The following is a 7,500-nucleotide window of genomic DNA, read 5'->3' on the forward strand; positions in this document are numbered from 1 at the left end:
TTTGCCATAAGAAGATTACGACTTGCTTTCAAAATTTCCTTTGTTCTTTCTTTCCTTCCTTTGATGGTACCTCTAAGGAACAGGTAGCAACCGACAATTTGAAGATTCATTGGTATCCTGTAACTGGTTTCCAAAGAATGCTCTCCTAGAAGAACAGGCTTCTTTCCCTATGTGAGTCTGGAAATTGCACGAGATTCTTCGTCCAGATTTTTTTGTTTCTTTTTTTGTCTCTTATGAGACATTATTTTAGATACTCTTGTTGGATAAGCCTGCTGCTCTGGAAAACAGTTAAGATAGTCAGAGTTTTTAACATCACAGAAATAAAAAGGAGAGGAAAAGGATATTTCCTAAAGTAGGGCCTAAGTGGTAACAAGTTAAAAACTCTATAACTCCTAAACTACTTAAACTTGAAAGCTGTAATTTGAGATATACTGCTTCTGCATTGCATTAAGTCGGCACACCAAGTCTGGTAAAAACTTGAGTAGGCATTATGGACCCCCTAGAATTTTGCATGATTTGGGTCAAAAGTGGTGTTAGATTTTTTCAGTTGAGGATTAACTTTTTTTTTTTAATCTTAAAATAAGGGGTTTTTTCCCCTACTTATATGAAATTGTTTGTTAACTTTTGATACAGGAAATCATTTACTTTCAAAAACTTGTTACCCTACTGTACAACCACAAAATTTTATTTTATAGTTATATACATAGGTGCAGGATGGCTGTGTGGAAGTAGCTTGTTTACCACCACATGGTTTCCGGTTTCAGTCCCCTGTGTGGCACCTTGGGCAAGTGTCTTCTACTATAGCCTCGGCCGACAAAGCCTTGTGAGTGGATTTGGTAGACGGAAACTGAAAGAAGCCCATCGTATATATGTATATATATATGTGTGTGTGTGTGTGTGTTTGTGTGCCTGTATTTGTCCCTCTAGCATTGCTTGACAACCAATGCTGGTGTGTTTACGTCCCCGTCACTTAGCGGTTCGGCAAAGGAGACCGATAGAATAAGTACTGGGCTTACAAAAGAATAAGTCCCGGAGTCGAGTTGCTCGATTAAAGGCGGTGCTCCAGCATGGCCGCAGTCAAATGACTGAAACAAGTAAAAGAGTAAAGAGCATATTATGACGACCTGCTTATGTTTCCGCTGCAGCAGCTATTCGCTGTTGCAAATGCAACCTGGAAACATTGTCAGTGCAACTTCATCAGGATCCATCCATTTGGTTATCCTTGAGGTGAACTGATTGAAGGGAATTTTTGTTAGTGTTCTGTAGGAGGTGGGGTTGGGGTTGTTATTTATAGGTCTGTGCTATTGACCTCATCTTCACCCCAGTCACTATCTGAACTTAGGGCTTGGTCTTTAAATAGGTTAAGGTCAAGATTGTTGTTTTTGTAAGGCTCTTTGCTCATTTTAACGGATGTGTTATTTTTGATTTTGAATGTAGTGTGCATATTGAAGGGTTCTTGTTTGCTTATATACATTTTTTGCTGGTGGGGGGGGGGGCTCCTTATTATTTGTGTTGTACATTGTGTAGAGTATTTGTTAAAGGGTTAAGTAATCTTAGGTAACCCTTAAAACTTGCTGTGGTTTAGCCTGAACACGAACTGTACCTGAATGCTCATACGATACACCCCTGGAAAATTTATTTTTTTGTTAAGCCTGGTACTTATTCTATTGGTTTCATTTGCCGAACTGTTAAGTTACAGGGACATAAACACACCAACACTGGTTGGCAAGCAGTGGTGGTGAACAAACACAGACATAAACACACACATAGGTGAAGGCGCAGTTGTGGCTGTGTGATAAGAAGCTTGCTTCTCAATCACATGGTCCTGGGTTCAATCCCACTATGTGGGACCTTGGGCAAGTGTCTTCTACTATAGCTTCAGGTCGACCAAAACCTTGAGAATGGATTTGGTAGACGGAAACTGAAAGAAGCCCGTTGTGTGTGTGGTGTGTGTGTGTTTGTACTCCAACCCACTTGACAGTCAGTGGTGGTGTGTTTACATCCCCGTAACTTAGTAGTTTGGCCAAAAAACTGGTAGAATAAGTACTAGGCTTACAAAGAATAAGTCTTAGGGTCAATTTGTTCAACTAAAACCCTTCAAAGCTATTCCCCATCATGGCTGTAGTCAAATGACAGAAACAAGTAAAAGATAAAAGATATATATATATATATATATAGATAGATAGATATATAGGCGCAGGAGTGGCTGTGTGGTAAGTAACTTGCTTACGAACCACAGGGTTCCAGGTTCAGTCCCACTGCATGGCACCTTGGGCAAGAGTCTTCTGCTATAGCCTTGGGCCAACCAAAGCCTTGTGAGTTGATTTGGTAGATGGAAACTGAAAGAAGCCCGTCGTATATATGTGTATATATATATGTGTGTGTGTATGTGTGTGTGTGTATGTTTGTGTGTATATGTTTGTCCCCCCAACATCACTTGACAACCAATGCTGGTGTGTTTACGTCCCCGTAACTTTGCAGTTCAGCAAAAGAGACCGATAGAATAAGTACTAGGCTTACAATGAATAAGTCCTGGGATCGATTTGCTCGACAAAAGGTGGTGCTCCAGCATGGCCACAGTCAAATGACTGAAACAAGTAAAAGAGAGTATACATATGCAAAATAACACCAAATATATAGTGCGTGTGTTTTTATTGGCTAACTGGCAATATGACCATTCCGAAATATAACAATATATATATATATATATTATATATATAAATATATCTATATATATACATTATACGACAGGCTTCTTTCAGTTTCCATCTACTAATCCACTCAAATCCAATCCATCAAAGAAGCCTGTCGTATATATATATATATATATATATCTACATATATACGACAGGCTTCTTTCAGTTTCCATCTACTAAATCCACTCAAAGAACCTGTCGATATATATATTATATATATATATATATATATATATATATATATATACATTATACAACGGCTTCTTTCAGTTTCCATCTACTAAATCCACTCAAAGAAGCCTGTCGTATATAGATATATATATATATATATATATATATTATATACATATATACGACAGGCTTCTTTCAGTTTCCATCTACCAAATCCACTCACAAGTCTTTGGTCGGCCCGAGGCTATTTATATATATATATATATATATATATATTATATATATATATATATATATAAATAATATATATATGTGTGTGTCTGTGTCTGTGTTGGTCCTTCCCAACAATTAAAGACACATACACACACACACACAAAAGAATTAAATAAAGAGTAGCTGAAGTCAGTACTTCACAAACAGAAAGTTAACATAAAAAGGACAGGCCTTTATTTGGGAGCTGGGCTGGAATTTTCCCCACCAACCTCACCACCACCGAAAATAAAAGCACAAATTAGAAGGGTGGGAAAGGAGGTGTTACTTTGTTCACTAAATTAAATTTTCCCATAAAAAACTTCTTTTTTCTGACCAATAACATCAAAGCACAGGCATGGGTGTGTCATAAAAAGATTGCTTACCAACCACATGGTTCTAGATTCCTGACTTTGGGTTAAAGAAAATACAGGAGGATCAGTTTAATTGTGATTTTATTCAACATGTTCACCTCTAAGATTCACACACTTATTGCAATGGTTCTTTGGTCCTTCAGTTTTATTAAGCCCTATAAAAGAACTCTGAAGGTTGGGCATCCAACCAGGCCTTCTTGCGACACCCTTAAAGCCAGGAACTTTTCAACACTCCCTCATACATATATGTATATATATATATATATATAAAATATTATTAGAGACAAAACCACTATTTTGCAAAACAACAAGGAAAGACTTAATCAATACATAAAGTATTGATTAAGTCTTTCCTTGTTTGTTTTGCAAAATAGTGGTTTTGTCTCTAATAATATTTTATAATATTTTCTCTAAAATAAATTGGATTTGTAATCCTAAATCTGATTTTTCCCTGTAATTTGGATTTATTCCCTAAATATTTATTATTATATATATATTATATATATGTATTATATATATATATATATATATATAATGTATATATATATATATATTATGTATATATATATATATATATATATATATATATATATATGTTGTGTGTGTGTGTGTGTATATATATATGTATGTGTGTGTGTGTGTGTGTGGTGTATATATAATATATGTGTACATATTATATACATATATATATACATATATACATATACATATATATATATATATGTATATGTTTATATATATATATATATATAATATATATATATATATATATATGCATTATATATATGTGTGTGTGTGTGGAGGTGCAATGCCCAGTGGTTAGGGTAGCAGCCTCACAGCCGTAGGATCACTGTTTCGATTCCCAGACTGGGTGTTGTGAGTGTTCATTGAGCGGAAACACCTAAAGTTCCACAAGGCTCCAGCAGGAGGTGGTGGCAATCCCTGCTGTACTTTTTCGCCGCAACTTTCTCTCACACTTTCTTCTGTTGGCCTGCTCGCTTAGCCAGCAGGGTGGCATCATTTGAAGGCTAAAACAATGCGAAGCGCATTGTGACTAGCGATGTGTAGCAACATCTGGTAGCCTGGTTGGTCACGTGATCACATGATATATATATATATACATACATATAATAATAATTATTATTATTATTTTAAATTCTTGTCACAAGGGCAGCTTGGGGAGGTGGGGACGACTTGATTACATTGATCCCAGTGCATAACTGCTACTTATTTTAATTAATCCTGAAAGGATGAAAGGCAAAGTTGACCTCAGTGGAATTTGAACTCAGATATAGTGGCAGATAAAATTCCTCTAAGCATTTTGCCTGGCATGCTAATGATTCTGCCAGTTTTCATGTGCCACCAGCACAAGTGCCAGTAAGGCAACGCAGGTAACGATCACGCTCGAATGGTGCCTTTTATGTGCCACCGGCACGGAAGTCAGTTTGTTGCTCTGGCAACCATCACAATATTATTATAAATTCATAGTGTTTTTCAATTCCCTGCCTTCCTCCCAATGCCTCTTTTTCTCTACTGCCCTCCCTGCCCCCTTAGGCACCAGTGCCCACCTGGACTGGCTCAATGCCCACTGGGGGTGGGGGTGGAGTAATGCCTCCTTTGAGAACCTATGTTGTAAAGCATTAGAACCTTCTAAAGCTTTAGAGCAGTAATGTATTAAAAGGAAGTTAAAAAGTTATGGCCGGTCATAGAGTGACCATTGCTTTCGCACCTATAAAGCACTTAGTAGTATAGGTGACTCGTCAGACTCAAAATGGCACCTTCAGCCATTTGAGTCTGATGAGTCACCTTTACTGTGAAAGTGCTTCATAGGTGCGAAACCAATGGTCACTCTATGACTGGCCATAACTTTTAACTTCTTGTGCTTGTGCCATGTAAAAAGCACTCAGTACACTCTGCTGAGTGGTTGGTGTTAGGAAGGGCATCCAGCTGTAAAAACCTTGCCAAAATAGACACAAAAGTTTGATGCAGTCTTCTGCCTGGTCAGCTCTTATCAAATCATCCAACCCATGCCAGCATGGAAGGCAGATGATAATGATGACGATGATGACCATGATATCATCATCATCATTTAACGTTCGTTTTCCATGCTAGCATGGGTTGGACAATTTGACTGTGGTCTGACGAACCAGACTCCAATCTGATCTGGCAGAGTTTCTACAGTTGGATGCCCTTCCTAACGCCAACCACTCTGAGAGTGTAGCGGGTGCTTTTACGTGCCACTGGTACGAGGGCCAGTTCGGTGGTACTGGCAATGGCCACGCCCAAATGGTGCTTTTTACGTGCCACCTGCACACACACACATATATATATATATACACACACATATAGGATCTTTTGTTTGGTTGCCTGCCACTTTTCAATTTCTTCAAATTTTGTTCCATTTGATTTCATATTTGGTGTACTGATGTAGTTTGGTATGGTAATCATTGACATAAAATTCATTTTTGCCATAAACTGGATCTTTTGTGTTTGGCTGCACCTGTGGAAATTTTAAAATTTAGTGAAAATTTTCAAATTTGGTGTATTGATGTAAATTTCCATGCTGAATCTCAGGAGATAGTTCACTTTTTCCTGAAAAATTAAATTAAAAAAAGTTACAGAGGTTTAAAGTTTGATAATTTTTATCCAGTCAGAAAACAGGGTTTGAAAGCTGTCATTTTGTGCATGACTGCATGTGTTGTCTACTGTAAACAAATGAAATATTGGCAGAATTCTGCTTTATGCATGTCATATTACCCTTCGTAACGTTTTTAGTTTTTGGAATTTTCAAAAAATTCCTACAAATTTGTATTCTGCACATGGGAATTCATGCAATTATGCAAAAACCCAAAAAATATTTTGGTGTGTGATTCAAGGCCTATTTAGCTATTACTTTTAGCACATCTCACGACCACCTTATACCTTATGTTTTAAGGATTTAATAAGAGGAAAATGATCACATAGTTACGCAGGTTGGTAATAGCTTGGCTTATTACTATGGAAACAGGTACCTATATGTTTGTGGCTTTCAGTTGACTAAAATTACCCAAAATTTGCTAATTTTAAAAGCTACGAACTTTTTATTTATTGAATAAGGGGTCTTTTCAGTTTGGCCATCACTTTTCAATTTCTTATTTTATTATACCCTGACTTTTAATATATATATCTTATTATATATATGTATGTTTCATATATAATATATCATCATCATCATCATCATCATTTAGCGTCCGCTTTCCATGCTAGCATGGGTTGGACGGGTCAACTGGGGTCTGTGAACCTGGAAGGCTTCGTCAGGCCCAGTCAGATCTGTCAGTGTTTCTACGGCTGGATGCCCTTCCTAACGCCAACCACTCCGCGAGTGTAGTGGGTGTTTTTTACGTGCCACCTGCACAGGTGCCAGACAGAGCTGGCACCTGTATATATATATACACCTAATATATATATATATATATATATTAGTTAATCCAAACAAGAAAACACAGAAAAAAACACACCAACGCGAGGATGTGGAACAATTAAAGTATTATTTGACGCTCAGGAAAGAAGGGAAGGAGGGTTTAACGTTTTGAGCGGAGCTCTTCGTCGGAAACATAGGAGAAGGAAAGATCCCGAGAAGGGAAGACAGAGGAAAAAAAATCGCTGGCGGTACTCACGAGGTCACATATATATTATATATATATAAGGAAAATAAGACAAGGTAGAAAATGCTAAAACAATTTTATCATGAAGAACATTTTAGTACCGGTTTCAGTCTTTATGACTTTTTCAAATGAAAAACAATTAAAGCATGAAAAACAATTAAATTGTGGAAAAATTAAATGAAATGTTTTTTTTAAATATTTCCATAGTTTTCAAATGTAAGGACATTTTTGTTTTTTCTATGTCTCTGTCTCTCTATTTTACTCTATATATAAAGAGAGAGATAGAGAGAGAGAGAGATAGAGGGGAGAGAGAGATGAATGACTTGGTATAGTCATGGAGTGCATATGGACAAGGACAGCCGTGTA

The sequence above is a fragment of the Octopus sinensis genome, linkage group LG24 (assembly GCF_006345805.1).
Source record: "Octopus sinensis linkage group LG24, ASM634580v1, whole genome shotgun sequence".
In the NCBI taxonomy this organism is placed as follows: Eukaryota; Metazoa; Mollusca; class Cephalopoda; order Octopoda; family Octopodidae; genus Octopus; species Octopus sinensis.